Source organism: Mobula hypostoma, chromosome 7 (assembly GCF_963921235.1).
Source record: "Mobula hypostoma chromosome 7, sMobHyp1.1, whole genome shotgun sequence".
NCBI classification, from domain to species: Eukaryota; Metazoa; Chordata; class Chondrichthyes; order Myliobatiformes; family Myliobatidae; genus Mobula; species Mobula hypostoma.
The window spans coordinates 53,301,029-53,318,451 of record NC_086103.1 but is presented as its reverse complement, the minus strand read 5'-3'; the positions used below and the strand labels follow the sequence as shown (position 1 = coordinate 53,318,451).

The 17,423-nt window shown below is 38.0% G+C and overlaps 1 protein-coding gene across 7 annotated transcripts in view; it reads right to left on the bottom strand.

The window, feature by feature from the left end:
- Positions 1-17,423, bottom strand: part of pdlim7 (PDZ and LIM domain 7) — a 144,899-nt gene that overhangs the window by 123,818 nt on the left and 3,658 nt on the right. The window contains exon 1 of one of the 7 annotated variants that reach the window (XM_063053429.1): positions 1,188-1,344. The exons of the other annotated variants lie outside the window; for them this stretch is intronic. The gene's annotated coding sequence lies outside the window, so the exon portion shown is untranslated. Of the gene's footprint in view, positions 1-1,187; positions 1,345-17,423 lie in introns of those variants that run through there. 7 annotated transcript variants of the gene reach the window in all.

The window sequence follows — 17,423 nt, the reverse complement described above, 5'->3', positions numbered from 1 at the left end:
TATGGTCAACAGGTTCAGTTGTTGTTCAGACGAAACATCAGAATGGGGTAATCAATTGATCTAATTGACCTTGACTGTGGAATAATTGTTGGTGCCAGACGGGGTGGTTTGAGTATTTCAGAAACTGATGCTCTCTTGAGATTGTCACGCACAACAGTCTCTAGAGTTTACAGGGAATAGTGTGTAAGCAAAATACATTCAACACCTTGTTAATGCAAGAGGAGAGAGGAGCATGGCCAGAGTGGTTCAAGTTGACAGGAAGGTGACAGTAACTCAAATAACCATGCCTTACAACTGTAGTGTGCAGAAGAGCATCTCTGTACACACAGCACATTAAACTTTGAAATGGATGGGCTACAGTGGCGAAAGACCACAAACATTCTCTATGTGGTAACTTTATTAGGTACAGGATGTACCTAATAAATTGGTCACTGAGTGTTTGTTCATTACTTAGCTCCAAGATGCATTGTTTACTCTTTAGTTCTGACATCCACCAAAATTTACCTTCCAGTTATGACTTGAATTACTCACATCAAACCCAGAAGTGGATGGGTAACAGCAGCGGAAGGCCACACCTGGTTCCATTCCTGCATCTAATAAAGTGACCACTGAATGTATGTGTTAGTCCTCTGAACTCTCCATTCAGTAAATAATGTGAAAAACATGACAAAACCATGGTCTGAATTTCATGGGTACTGCCAGAGCAGATATAGACTGCCTTGGATAAATCAACTATGATGCAGAGTCTAGCCAAACTCCATACAAACATTCTTACCTGAATGAGAGGTTGTTTAATTGGCAAGTACAGGATACAATTAATATAACATGTGAATCAAGGCCATTTAATGCAATGATTAGGTTCCCAAATGAAAAATGTCACAAATTTCATTAATTTAAGTTTAAAGTTCACTTATAAAATCAAATGTCCCTGCCTAACAGTATAGTCCACTCGATAGAAAATAACAAAAAGTAAATGAAAGCAAAATGTACTTGGATCAAATATTATGGATCCACTAAACAAAGAAATAAGGTCTCAATCTTACTCTTTCAATTATTCATTGTTTGCCTTCACCAGAAGTTTTTTTCCAAGTAGCTAATTTAATTAAGTAGCCTCACAAACACTATTTTTCACTAATCTTTATAGAGAATAGTGTATGTTTCATTACAGCTTTTCCTCATAAGTTTACCTGTCAAAGTCGCGTAGCAAAAATCATACATCACTTTTTAAAAAGCGTCTGCATTGAATTCAATCAAATCCAGAAGTTATACAAATGTTTTATCTTACATATATATCTTTTAAAAGTTAATTAATTGCTCCTTTGGATTTAGCAGAGGACTTGCAGCTGTTTATGGCCACAGCAGAGAAATGTCATTCAGGAGTCAGTTACAGCACATGTAATTCCATCCTCTTATTTCTGGAAAGAAATCTGCAAGCCTTAACACTGCAGGTCCATAAATATTTCTGAAATAAAATACACTGTGCCATACCCAACTGGTGCAATCAGTTATTAAAAAAATCATGTGTTAAACATCTTAATGCAAATTTGCCATGAAAATAATTCAGATAGCTACATGTGTAACCAAGAATAGTCTGCAATCTATCAAATGGCTGCATGTACATTCCACAATAATCTGATGGCACTTATGCCAGGGAACTTTCTTTTAACATTCACAGACTGAAAACAGCACAATATGGGAAAATTACCTTTGTCCATTGACAATCAGGCTCTTGAATGAGTGGGTTAAATGCATCACAGCCTGGTATGGGGAACACCAATGCCTTTGAACAGAAAATCCTGCAAAAGGTAGTGGATTCGGCCCAGTACATCACGGGTAAAACCCTCCTAACCATTGAGCACACCTACATGAAACTCTGTCATAAGAAAGCAGCATCTATCATCCGAGACCCTCACCACTCAGGCTATGCTCTTTTCTTTCTGCTGCCATCAGATACAAGGTACAAGCGCTTCAGGGCTCACACTACCAGGTTCAAGAACAGGATGAGTATAGAGGCACTTGACAAAATAGGTCAATGTCAGCATGTTTTCTAAAGGGGAAATCTTCCCTAATAAATCTGTTGGAATTTTTTGAGGAAATAACAGGCAGGGTAAAGGAAAGTCAATCGATGTTGTTTCCTTAGGTTTTCAGAAGGCCATGATCAAAGTGCCACGCATGAGGATGCTAAACAAGAGCCCATGATGTTACACGAAAGATAATAGAATCTGCAGAAGACGAAGGGTGAGAATAAAGGAGCCTTTTCTAATTGGCTTGACAGTGAAGTGTTCCATTGAAGACAGTGTTACTTTTCACGTTATGTGTTAATGATCTGACTGATTTATACATTAATGAACTAGATGGCATAACTGTGGCAAAATAATTATACAAAGATCGGTGCAAAGGCAGTTGGTGCTGAGGAAGCAGGAAGTCTGCAGAAGGACTTGGACAGTTTAGGTGTATGGGCAAAGAAGTGGTAGATGGAATACAGCATAGGGCAGTGTATGGTCATGCACTTTGGTAGCAAGAATAAAGGTGCAGACTACTTCCTAAATTGGGAGTGATTTTGGAAATCAGAGGTGCAAAGAAATTTGAGGAATCCTAGTGCAGAGGTCACTAAATGTTCATTTACAGGTCTATCCACCATAAATTGGCAAAAGCAATGTGAGCATATGCTTTGAGAGAAATAGAATATGAAAACAAGGATGCAATGCTGAAGCTTTATAAGGCTTTGGTTAGAATGCATTTCGAGTACTTTGAGCTGTTTTAAGAATATGTAAGAAAGGATGCACTAGCATTAGAGAGGCTCTAGAGCAGATTCTCAAGGATGATTCCCAAAATGAAGGGGTTAATGTATGAGGATATTTAATTCCTCTAGGCCTGTCCTCGCTAGAGTTTGAAAAACTAGTGGGGGGGGGGATTTTTATTGAAACCTACCATACATTGGAAAGCCTAAATAGAGTGAATGTGTTGAGGATGTTCCTTATGGTGGCAGAGTCTAGGTAGGACCAGAGAACATGGCTTTGGAATACAAGGATGTCCCTTTAGAACAGAGGAGAGGAAGAATTTCTTTAAGCAATGTGTAGTCAATCAGTGGAATACTGGCATAAACAGCTGTGGAGTCCAAATCATTGAGTACATTTAAAGCAGAGGCTAATATGTTCTTGATTAGTAAAAGTGTCATTTTTTTTATGGGGACAAGACAAGAGAATGGGGTTGAAGGGAAAAATAACTTAGCCATGATCAAATGGTGAAGCAGACTGCATGGCCTAATTCTGTTCCTGGATCTTACGGTCTTATGGTCAGCCTACCTGCATTGGAGGTTAGAATATTTTTAAGAAACAGCAGCACATTTTCTACCTGAAAGAACACATTGCCCTGAAGTAAATGTGCCAAATGTTTGGAACTCCAAAGCTGCTGATAGAACAATGTGATTAGTAACAAAAGCAAATTAACTAGGAACAGCAAAATCATCAGGAAATATAATAATGCCGTACATGAAATACAAATATGAAGAAGCTATAAGAGTATTAATTTCAGCTTTAAATTAATAATTCATATGGCAATAACTATATTCATTGCTCTGGTGTGCCCTTCTCATTACTGATCGAAATATACACTACTCGCTTCATGTTTGCCTCCAGAGGCTTGTATCTGAAGTGCATCATTTTCCAATTTCTCTGTAGGTGAGACATTACAATGCCATATTTTACATTGAATTATCATGTTTAATTCAAAACACAGTTACACTCTAACAAATTGACACAAAACACAGGGGAGGCAGGTAGCAATGAATCAGTTACAAAGGACTGCAAAAATATTAGAAGTGATAGGCAACAAAAGGGGTGAAGTTGCAAAGAGTGAAATATTCAAGATTGTTTAATGTCATTTCCTGTACACAAGAGTAAAGGAGAATGAAATAATTGACTGGAAAATAATACAGAAGAGGTGGCAATCATGACTATGGCATTGATCTACCTTACTGCTTGGGAAAAGTAATTGTCTTTGAGACTGGTGGACATGGTACACAGCCTCTTCCCTGATGAGATTGGGAAAAGCAGTCCTTGAACGAGATGGGTGGGATCTTTCATGATGTTACTGGCCCTTTTCTAGCACCTTTCTGTATATATGTCCTTGGTCGCAGGTAGGCTGGTGCCAATGGTGTGTTGGGCGGTCTTGACTGACTGTTGTAGAGCTTCCCTATCCACCGCAGTGCAGCTTGCATAGCAAACAGTGATGCACCATGTTTTCTTTTTTGATTAAAATCCTTTCAAACTACACTGTGTTAAAATACTGTCCTTTAGAACTCAAGAGTTATTAACATGATTCAAGGAAGAGGAATTCTCTTGCTTGATACTGTAGCTATTTTTTGTAGGAATTGGGAGGTAAGGCTATGATGGATTAGAAGAAACTGTCCCCAGCGTTGTTGGGGTCAGATGGTACAGGATATGGAATGGTGGCAGAACAACCAAAAGGTGAGGCAAGGACAAACTCTCTACTTATGTTGCCAGGAGTGCTGATTTTGTAATGGGCACTAATTCAAAAAAAATTTGAAGCATAATAAAAACAAATCATGTTGCAATGGCTAATAATTCCTTCAACTCCAGATATATGAAAGAAATTACTATTCAGATCAGGTGACCTCTTCATAAACCACAGGTGTCTTTTCAAAGGCTAAAATATCCTGCTTAATGCTTGCATTCATCAAATGAATTGCATTTAAACACACCACTCCAGAATTCTCTTTTCGATCTGATGAAGCTATAAACTTCATAAATCTTAATTTCAGGTAGTTATTCAGGGAGCCAAAGTATCTACAAATTCTCCATAAATTTAACATTCTTACACAGCGAGATAATGCTGTTGTGGAGGGAGCGAGAGTGAAAAAAAAAATCACACACCAAGTCAGAGGAGGTGACTTAACAGTGGAATTAAAACAGAAGGAGCAACATCAATCTAGTTCACCACTGACAATCTGGTTACTGCAAGATGCAATGATAATAAAGTTGTTGACTAAACAAGGCCATCAATCTCTATCAAACATTTTACATGAAAAAAGAGCTTTGGACAGAGCTTTGAAAAGTACTTAGTTCCTCGGCCACTTTTTCTCTCCCTTGCATGCAATGATTATGAAGACAAATCCATTCTCAGTCACAGACACTGAATACCCAATTTGAAGAATTGAGCACAGCAACCAAAATGTTACATTGGCCTCCAAAAAATAAATTATGACATATAATGTGCATATTCTAGTATATTACACGTTTGATACCAATTACTATTCCATTACATTAATAATATTTACATAATTTTATACTTGAAATTAACATTGCTGAGATCACATAAACCTCTGTTAGCTCAAATGTGATTATAGTATTCCGAAGCCAATGTTCAGCACCAATTTCAAAATGGCTTCAAGCGAAAATATTTATTAAGATTGATATTAAGGGGTAGTAATCTCAAATGTAGAAACAAGTGCAAGAATTTAAATAGCGAATTCATAACAAGGGCAATATTAATTTCTGGCATCCAAATCAGACATTAGTAAAACCCATTTATGAACCTTCAACACAAAACAAAGCTAGAAACCAACAATAAATACAAGAGGTTCTATGGATATCGGAGCTGATGAAGGGTCTCAGCATGAAACGTTGGTTTTTTATTCTTCTCTGTAGCTGCTGCATGACCTGCTGAGTTCCTCCAGCACTTTTTTTGTGTAACAAACTAACAATATTCAGATTGCAATACCGGTCAAAAGGTTAGAGAACATGCTGATGCCAATACCCTGCAGAAAAATAAATGAACTCAATCCAATTTACATTATCCTGGTGTCAATTTTCATTAAATAGCTCCCTCCAGATTCACCAGAACTGATCATAATGTCACAAAGCTAAAGAATGTTGGCTGGTTCAGTTCTTAGGTGAATAAGTCATAAAGTAAGCTCTGTTAAGTAGAGCAACAGAGTTTTAAACACCTTGAACAGGCCAATTTCAGTAGCACTATGGCTTTGGAATTCCTGGCAAACAGCCAGGCACTCAAACTGCTGCCATCATTATAGTCAAAAACTTAGGGTTGTTGGCGTGGACTGAGCAGCATCTGGTGAATGATGAATGACATAAAAAATTAGTTTTGTTCCTTTCTCCACAGGTGCCATGTGACCTGTTCAGCATTGCCAGCATATTGTGCTTTTAATAAATGAGTCTTTTCTCACCTCCCAACCACTAAACTCTGAGGGAGGAATTCCACACAAGGGAGGAAGCTCAAAGCAGCAAAGTCCAAACAATCCTTTCCAGAGACTGGCAGAACATTTCAAAACCTTTGGTCTGCAAGTAAACAAAACCAAAATTATACCAAATGTACTTTGCCTCTTCAGGACCTGACTGTTCTTTAGAAAATGTTTACATAACGTAGAGCTCAAGTTAAAATTAACCTTAAGACAGACATGTAAAAAAGTTACCCAACAATTTTAAAAAAATAGGATCACAGAGGAAAGTATATTTTTAAGTGGACAAAATATAATGACCATGTTAAAAAACTATTTCAAACTTAAGAACAAAATATCAACAACTCTTCACCCCGCATGCTACTTAGCCCATTGAGTTCCTCCAGCTAGGTGAAGACCGTCAGCGCATCCAACAAAGACACTTAGCTAAAAGAAACAGGTTCACCTGTAGCCCCTCTACTACGCATGACAAATTCAGTTTTGTGTAGTTTGCACAGTCTTTTTTCCCCAGTTGAAATGCCATGAAGGTGACCAAAGGTTCAGCTAGGATGGTCAAGTACCTGGGAAGGCTGACATAGAAAGACATAGTAGAAAGAGATCACTGCAAGAAGAATTTAGACAAGAAAGCAAGTTGAATTTTTCAAATGATACATTCAAGAGTATCAAATTCCTTAGTGTTAAGCCAAGAAAGACAGCTTCTCTACCTTGCATTGATGTAGACCTTCATCCACTATGAAAGCCAGGCAAGGAGAAATCTGCACCTTAGTACGATCTGAAAAATTGTATGTAGATAGTGTCCAAACTTGCACTGAACACATACATTTGTCATGCACCACATCCAAGCATCTCCAGAAATAAATGCTTCACCTGCTTGGGAGTCCCTAGAAACAATATATTCTACAGTAAGAACAATGTATTACATATCATTAAATTCCTTTATATGTGGCATAAAATGATCCGTGTTAAAGAATCCCTGGGCCATTGTGCTTACTCAATAGAAAGCAAGAAATAAAAACCACATATTCAAACACTTCAATTGATGAAAACACTGTACAAGTCAGCAGTGACCCCTCAGTTTGAAGATGTTCTCTAATGCTTCATTTCTCGCTATTCCCACTGATTATAGCATCAAGGAAGATTGAAATCATTGAAGATAAGAGCAGAAGGTGGGAGGGTTCTCAGCACCGTCTATCTGCATGTGACTGGTCTCTCACTCTCCCTCTCGCCTGCTGCTCCCAGAGGAAGATGCTCACGTATAAATAGTCTTCCTCTCCCTCTCACTCAATAATGCTAGAGTCCCACGTCTTGGGGGCAAGGTTTAATCAATACGGTTTATGGATTGGACGCTGTAGTTCACGTTATGATGTGCTTCTGGTCGCTCCTTTTTTGTTGCTGTTTTGTGTAATTTTGATCTGGTGCTGTGGCCTGCAGAATTGCGAGCAACACAGCGCTGGATTGAACTGCACTGAGCTGAAATGAACTGAATATACCTGGACTCTAAATAACTTTGTGATTTAGCATTTTGTATTCTGTGTACCTTTGAATGCAGTTATTAATTAGCCTCAAGATGAGTATGCAATCCTACAACAAAAAAAAAATCTGCCTTAAGGAGGTAGTCATTTTGTCATGTCAACTAGGTTTCTTTCCCTTTCCTTCCTTCTACATCTTTCCCCATTTCTAAATGTGAAAGACTTTGCGCAGCAAGCCACTGCTTGATGAAGGATATGGTGCCATCGAAGTAACTGACCACGTGGCCTCACGATGTCTACACCAGCCTCCTGGTGTTATACTTTCAGCGTGTTCTCACGAAGCTTCCTTCAACAACCATGGAATTTCTCACTATGGGCAAGCTGGAAGTCCAGTAATAGCTGGGAAAACAGGCATGCGCAAAACCCAAGGCAGTCTCATAGCATTTTAATCTCTTGATGCCATCAAGAATCCAAGGCTTTAGTATGTTAGTTTAAAGGATCCAGTGTAAGCTGAAGACCATTCTGATGGTACACTGGGTTCCAGTTAATTGGGACACATTGGGACTAGTACATTTTGGCCAATTTAGTGGCTGCCCCAATTAGCTGAAAAATTCACAGAAATCGTTCAAAAGGATTAAAAGAAAAATGACCATATTACTGAGTAACAAATTATGTACTTAAATGAAATACAGAACAAATTAGAACACTATCAATACTACCGCAGTATTATAAAACTGTATGAGTTCCTAATTTCTGCTGACAGAGGAATTCATCCAGTATGTCTGTAAACTGACACATTCTTTTGACAAGACTATAAATGAATAATCTCAGCACAGACACCTAGTGTCTTCATACAATGCTTTAGGCGACTGCACCTTCTAAATTTTCATTTTCATTGTAACATTCAAGATGATTGTCGATACCTTCAAATTCTTTGAAGTAGTGAAATTGTTTCATTTTCATTCCTGGCTGTTTCTGGCATCTCCAAGCCTGAATGCTTAGAACCTCAGTCAGCAGAGTTCGGAATTGATTTACTGCTTATTTCTTGCCAACTGTCAGTGACAAAAAGGTGTTCAGAACAATAACACTATGTTGCTTAGCTTCAATTTCAGTGGAACTGTCCCCAGACAGTAACACAGAACATTGCTAGTAACATAATCATGTGAATGCCTTAGAACCATAGTACATTTTGGAGAACACCAAACCTGGCTAGAATTTTCACAGAACTACATGATTAATGCAGACATCCCACCTCTCCCAGAAGTTCCGGGAGTCTCCCGCATATTGATAGCGGCTCCCTGATGCCTGCAAATTATATACAATATCCCAGAAAATGGGGGAGGGGGAGGGCATCCTGATTGGTCTCTCTGTGCTAAGTAGACCTATCAGTTTTCTCTGTGAGCGGGCTTTAGAGTCGAGCTCTCTCTCTCTTTCACTGTCCATCAGCTCAGTTTAGTGTCCTGCAGTGCCATGGCAGAGTGTTCAAAAAAAAAGAAAATATAAAATGTACTTCACCTCAGACTACACTAAAGTGTACTCCTGCCCAACAGGGGTCAAAAATAATGATAGTGTTGCTCGCTGCACTGTTTGCAACAGTGATTTTTCTATTGCCCATGGTGGGTTAAATGACTGTAAAAGACATGTTAAGGTGAGTTTAACAGGTGCCATTCATTCATTAGCATAGCTAACGTTATTTGAACTAGCTGGCTAGCTGCTAAGGAGCTACTCTATTGACATCCTAAGTGATGAGGCCAAACTCCCTGTAGACTTGCTTAAAGTTGTAATAGAATAAAAAAAAACTCCATAGTAATATAAAAGTACATATTTTAATGTCACATTTTCTGCATAAGACAATATAATAAAGATACACCTTATGCTTTTATTTCTTTTAGGGACCACAACATATCAGGGAGGCTAAGCGCAGGGAAGGCTGCTCAAGTATTTCACAGTTCTTTTCAGCAGAAAACCAAAGACTGACAGAGAAGGTCACTAGAGCCGAGGTGTACTTTACATCTTTCATTGTTGAGCATAACCTGCCATTCCAGGTGTGTAAGCACACGGACAAGCTATTCAGGAAAATGTTTCCTGATTCAGAAATAGCAAAAAACTATGCCTGCTCATGAACCAAGACAGCAGCTATTGTGAACATGGCACACAGCCTGAATGTTCAGAGGATCTGGACAGAAAACGGGCCACACAGTATTTTGGTTGCACGATATCATGTGTGAAAAGGAATGTATCATTTTAGCCAGGTACTATAATGAAACACAGGATAAGGTAACAGTTGGATTTTTAGACATGCCAGTGTGCAATGATGCCAAAGCTGAAAACAAATTCAACAGCATTGCATCATCCATGCATGACAAATGCCTTGAATGGTCTAACTGTGTAGGATTTAGCAGTGTCAACTCATATTTTCAGTGTTGGCTGTCCAAGTCACCTGGTCAACATTTGTGCCAAAACTGCTGCTAAGGAGTTCTCAATGTCACCTGAAGAACAGCTCACTGACCTCTACTACTACTACTTAGAGAAAAGTTCCAAATGAAGAGAAGACCTAAAACAGTTTCAAGAGTTCTGCAGTGTTGCCCAGCAGAGAAAAGAAAAGCATTGTCCTACATGCTGGTTTTCATTAGGAAAAGGTTTGGACTATCTGCTCCACCAATGGCCAGCCTTTATTTCATATTTTGAGTGAAAGAGTGAGAATCAGAAGTCATCTCATATTCAGAAGAGGCTGAAAGACCCCCAAATGAAAATATACATATGCTTTCTCCATAATGTCACACAATGTTTTGACAAATTCAATTTGATTCTTCAAAACAAGGCATCCATCCTCTTCAATTTAGATCAGAGTGTAGAAGAGCTCCTGCATGACATAGCAAGCAGATTTATTGAGCCAAAGGTATTGAGAGAACAGAACATTCAGGAGATAGAAGTGAGCACCCCTGAAAAATTCACCACCCAGATGAACAGCATTTTATTGGATACCTGGCAAGGAGGCAGTTGCTAAGCGAGGAAGCACAAGAGATCCCCCCCCCCCCTTACAAAACAAAGTAGTTCTTCAAAGATGCCAGAGCATTTTATGTCAGGTGCTTTCTCAACAAGGAGAATATATATATGTAAATAGTTTCAATATGTGATCAAATAAATTGTTGTGGTCTTTCATAATCAAATGCCCTGTATACATACACCCTTGGAGGTCGACCGGGGGGGGGGGGAATATGGGGTTTCGGGGGGGCGATGGTAGTGGTGCTACCTCCCTGAAATGTGTTTTTGCAGGGTAGGATGTCTGTTAATGATCAAAGGCCTTTGTGAAATCTGTAAAACCTTTGTGCAAGTCCCAATTTTCCTCAAGAGCTTCTGGCACACAACAGACATCAATTTGGTTACTCCAAAAGATAGGCAAAGTTCGACTACTGGATGAAAATATGAATTTGTGGAGAATTCAGATGCCCCAGGCAAGGTCAAGTACACATAAATAAAGCCCGTTTAAATGTAATGCAATATACTGAAAGCAGCATAGTTCAAGACTTTTTTTAAGATAGTTTATTAAAATAACATAGATAAAGGCATAGATATTAGACCCAAACAATAACAGGAATAGATAAAAGTACTCAGGAAAGTTCTGTAGTCAATATCTTAACTGAAACATTCCTTACTTTGTCACTTTAACATAAATGAGAACTCAACAATTGTCCTACAATTTTAAAATGCTTTCTTTTCTTTTTACATCCTTGTGCAAATGACATAGCTAGAATTCCAAGGAAAGAAAATCATCCTTGAAGGATGATCTTAATCAAACTGCAGTATTGATATATGCAAATTGTCCCTTCAGGGCAGGTTAGGCAGTCAGCAACTCTATATCTTACCACAACGAGGCCAACCAGACATACATCACACACAATGGAACCAATCCTACTTATAATACATAAAATTTATGTTAGGAATAAATAAATATAATTTATGGTCTCAGCAAACCTAACTTGTAATATATAGTTACTGAACTACAAACAAGAGAAATTCTGCAGATGCTGGAATTCCAAAGCAAAGCCCAAAAAAATGCTGGAGGAACTCAGCAGGTCAGGAAGCATCTATGGAAATGAATCAACAGTTGATGTTTCAGGCCAAGACCTTTCATCAGGACTGTCTGAAGGGTTTCAGCCCGAAACATGGGACCGTTTATTTATTTCCATAGCTACTGCCTGACCTGCTGAGTTCCTCAAGCATTTTGTGTGTTTTGCCTTTCATATATAGTTACTATACTACATCAGAAAGCAATACTAACTTTGTCTTTGGCTCCAGAACTACTAATACAGAGTTTGTGGCTGCCCAATATCCACATAAAAATACATACATTTCTGCTAAATGATACATACAGTGGTATGCAAATGTTTGGGCACCCCGGTCAAAATTTCTGTTACTGTGAATAGCTAAGCGAGTAAAAGATGAACTGATTTCCAAAAGGCATAAGGTTAAAGATGACACATTTCTTTAACATTTTAAGAAAGAGAATTTTATTTCCATCTTTTACAGTTTCAAAATAACAAAAAAGGAAAAAGGCCCGAAGCAAAAGTTTGGGCACCCTGCATGGCAGAACTTAGTAACAACCCCTTTGGCAAGTATCACAGCTTGTAAGCGCTTTCTGTGGCCAGCGAAGAGTCTTTCAATTCTTGTTTGGGGATTTTCACCCACTCTTCCTTGCAAAAGGCTTCTAGTTCTGTGAGATTCTTGGGCCGTCTTACATGCACTACTCTTCTGAGGTCTATCCACAGATTCTCGATTGATGTTTAGGTCAGGGGATGGTGAGGGCCATGGCTAAAACCTTCAGCTTGCACCTCTTGAGGTAGTCCATTGGGGATTTTGAGGTGTGTTTAGCATCACCCTTTTTTCTCCAAACATATCTTTGCTCATTGCGGACAAAAAGTTCTATTTGAACTTCATCAGTCCACAGGACTTGCATCAGGCTTGTTTAGATGTTCCTTTGAACCTTTTAAATGGAATCTTTTGGCCGCAATGAGCAAAGGTATGTTTGGAGAAAAAAGGGTGCAGAATTTCATGAAATGAACCTCTCTCCAACTGTTAAGCACGGGGGTGGATCGATCATGCTTTGGGCTTGTGTTGCAGCCAGTGGCATGGGGAACCTTTCATTGGTAGAGGGAAGAATGAATTCAATTAGATACCAGCAAATTCTGGAAGCAAACATCACACCGTCTGTAAAAAAAGCTGAAGATGAAAAGAGTATGGCTTCTACAACAGGATAATGATCCTAAACACACCTCAAAATCCACAATGGACTACCTCAAGAGGCGCAAGTTGAAGGTTTTGTCGTGACCCTCACAGTCCCCTGAACTAAACATCATCGAGAATCTGTGGATAGACCTCAAAAGAGCGGTGCATGCAAGACGACTCAAGAATCTCACAGAACTAGAAGCCTTTTGCAAGGAAGAATGGGCAAAAATCCCCCAAGCAAGAATTGAAAGACTCTTTGCTGGCTACAGAAAGTGTTTAGAAGCTGTGATATTTGCCAAAGGGGGTGTTACTAAGTACTGACCATGCAGGGTGCCCAAACTTTTGCTTCAGGCCCTTTTCCTTTTTTGTTATTTTGAAACTGTAAAAGACAGAAATAAAAAAGTTCTTTAATACGTTAAGCAAGAAAAATGTGTCATCTTTAACATTATGCCTGTTGGAAATCAGTTCATCATCTTCTACTCACTTAGCTATTCAAAGTAACAGAAATTTTGACCGGGGTGCCCAAACTTTTGCATGCTACTGTACATTGGTTACCAGTTAAACCCTACTGTTTAACAGAAACAGCAACAGCAGAAACAGCAGCCTCCTTGAGACAAATATTGATGCAGATTCTACAAACTGAATTATGGCAAAATCACATCATTATACAGAAAAACTAAGTGTAAATTTGTTGTGTTTCATGCACAAATTCCAATCTGTGGGCGACTGCCACATTTTTTGTAGTCTTTACCACTGGGATTAAAATCAGTTAAATCAATGAGAATACAAAGCTTACAAATTCACTTTTCTGTAAAATCCCCTGAAAATATTGGTAATTTCTTTTGAAAGATCTTACTGAATGTTTAATGGAATTGTTAGCAATAACTGATACTCTAACACTTCTGACCTTTAAAGAGTTCAATTAAAATATATGTAATACAATTCTCTGATATTTCAGAACAATAGACTTTCCAAAACAAATACATTTTAAATCTTACTGATCACAAAAACTTCTCAATGTGATTGCAGTTATCGCTTGATGATATCAGAACTATAGGACCCTAGAGATCTCCTCATGTTGTCTACATATTTTGCATGAACACGACCAAGGATATTGAATGACTCATTTAAATTTGATTTCTGAAATGTATTGATCTGTGGGATTTGTTTATCAAATCCAGCTCAGAATCAAAGTGAACAGTTTATCTTCAGCTACTTAAGGACCATATTCTGACAAGTTTCATAACTCACCTCCACTCACAATCACATTCATGAAGTCAGTTCTCCAGACCAGTCTGATAAGTGGCAAAAACATTTATACCATATAAATGGTGGCTCCGGTTCCTCTAAGCTGTGTGGGTGCACAGCCACGCAGTAACTAAAATGCTCCCATGCTCACAGCCTTTGCTGCTGCGCAATGTTATATAATATTAATATAATTTTGAAATCTATGTTAATATAATTGTAAACTACCCTGTAATTTAATGTGTTAATGAATATAATCTACAAATTTTCTAACTAATATACATACCACAACCTTTCGTTTCAAACGTTTTAGAGCTTCAATGCATTTACATTATTGGTGTTCAAGTTACACTGCTTTTACAAACTGTAACAATAAACACAGAATGGAAATTGGTAGCTCATTGGCCAAGGAACACCAATGTTATAATATGCACATTACAAAACAGAACAGTTAAAGTGTGCTGCAGTTTTCAGGCCACATAAGTATTTCCTGCTCAGAGCAATGACTGGTCCACACAGCTGTGTAAAAAAAAATTAGAGGGAACATTGATTGATGGGTAATGGTCATCTTGAACAACTGATGAGTTATCCCCCTTTGATATTTAACACCCATTATCAGCTTTGCTATCACCATTGACTAGCAGCTTTAAGACAATTAACAATGAAAGCAACAAGATGAAGGACAGCCAATGCAATGTAATTTTTGCAACATGCAAAAATATAACATTGTCAAACATCTGTCAGGCATGGGTTATAAGAATGAGCACACTCCCAGAATGGTTGAAAGAGATGCTGGCTATTCATCAGGTATTTGGAAGTGACTCGCCAATATCCACAGAGCTCCACTGAGTTGCAGAGCAGAATAGCCACCATTCATTTTGTTGCATCTACCCATTACCTATCCAGTAGAATTTTTTTTTTTTTTTTTAAAAAGTGTCCATTCACATTTTTGTTACCTCCAGACTAGATTAACCACTAGAAATGACACTGAATACTCTCACAAATTTCTACAGATGCACCGTGGAGAGCATACTGACTGGTTGCATCACCATCTGGCATGCAGGGGCCATTGCACAGGTTCAGATAAAGATGCAGAAAGTAGTGAACTCAGCCAGTTCCATCATAGGCACTAGCCTCCCCAGCATCAAGGACATCTTCAACATGAGGTGCCTCAAAAAGGCACCATGCATCATTAAGGAGCCTCATCTCCCAGAAAGTGTTTTCTTCTCATTGCTACTCAAGGAGGTGGTACAGAAGCAAGAAGGCACCCATTCAATGTTTTAGAAACAGCTTCTGCTCCTCTGCCATCAGATTTTGTGAATGGGCAATGAACCCATGTACACTACCTCAATATTTTTAGTGCTACTTATTTATAATTTTATTTTTTAATATATTTCTTATTGTAATTTATAGGTTTATTATGTATTGCAATTTACTGCTGCTGAAAAACAACAAATTTCACGACATATGCTAGTGATATTAAACCCAATTCTGAAATTTCCTCTTGAACCTTCCAGAGCTGTGCACAAATAAATCTTCACCTGTGCACCCACAATATTTGACCTATCACCTATGTGCCTGGCAATCAAAACCTCAGATTTTAAATTCTCACATCTGAAATACTTCCACAGATTCAAACCCCTCTAACTCGTGATGTCAATGACTCTACAATGTCCAAACAAAATGCTTCCAAATCTGGCCTCTCTTCATTTTCTTCCAATAAGATAGACAATGCAGAGGCCACTGGCTACCATTCCATCAAGTAAAAAATAGCTCTCAACTACTGGAATTCCCTCTTCAAACTTCAATGCCAACTTTCTCCCCTCTTATGATTTTTTTAAATCATGTACCTCAGATCATGACATTCTTTTCAATTTTCTGTTATAACTTAAAAGGATATCCAATTCAAGTGTGAATCACAAGAAAATTGAATGACATTTCAAAATGCAATAATTTAAACTAGCAATTAAAACAATATAAAAAATACTTCCCAGAGTTGAAGATCAGTGAAGATATTCCTCCTTTTCTGGCCCTACTCAACTAAAATTTTGGTCATCTTTCCTAATGATACTTAAGTGACAGTGCCAAAATTTATTTGATAATACCAATTTAATGTTCCCTAGAATGCTGATATTTTAAAAATGCTGTAGAGACGCACACAGTGTTTGTAACGGTCTAAGTTGGCTGACTGACCCATAGAGTCTGCTATAAAATGAACAATGACCCAGATAATGGACAGAACCATCTAAATTCTATGAAGCAAGTACATATCCCCTTGTAAACAGATGGCAACTTTGGGAATTTAGCATGAATGTGAAATCCTTAAATTGCAGTCAACAGTCATTCTTGCAGATTAAGTCCTGAAGTTCTTGACTTCATGGGATTGAGCTGGAGGATGCAAATTTGAGGACGTCCCATGTTTATCAAGGCAAAAATTACCCAATATCAAGTAGAGCCACAAAAGGAGGAAGATCTCCACTTATCTTCACTGGCAAGGCAAGGCTGCGAACAATTTGGGAAGTATTTTTATATTGTTTTAATTGCTTGTTTAAATGATTGCATTTTTAAATATCATTTATTTTTCTTTTGATTCATACTTGAATTCAATATTCTTTTAAGTTATAACAAAAAATGGAAAAGAATGTCATGGTCTTCACCCATTTTATCATTTACAGTGTGCGTACGGCAGTGTGCTTAAGTTAGTATAAGAGACAGTGATGGCAATAGCAGAATGCAACTTTAAAAATTTCCCAAACTTAGATGGCTTATTTGAAAAGTGACTGAGCAGAGGATACCAGGAAACAATTAAAAGAGAAAATAGATTGAAGTAATATCGAGAAACAACTGACCACATTAAGCTGTAACATTGAAGGGTTAATTATTGAAGAAATAAAGTATGGTCTGAGAGACAAGGATGGGAGTGGAAGTCTCTTAACTAGATTAGCAAGTTATTGAATACAGTAAATATGTTATGTATAGACAACCATCATCCCCTTGCCCAATTCCTTTGAGTAACAGATACGTGCTTAACAATAAATCTACAATCTCCAAAACATTAGAATGTACAAAACAAGCACATAGCAATGCAAAGTCCATAATTCATAATCAAAATTAGTCTTTAGATCTGTATTTGTACACAAGATCATTTTACTAATTATTCATTTTTGGGGAAGAAGGTGTTACTGGTGAAGCCAACATTATCGTTTATTCTCAAGTCTTGAAATGAAAGGTTAAGATGAATGCTATCTAGAGAACACATAATCCCT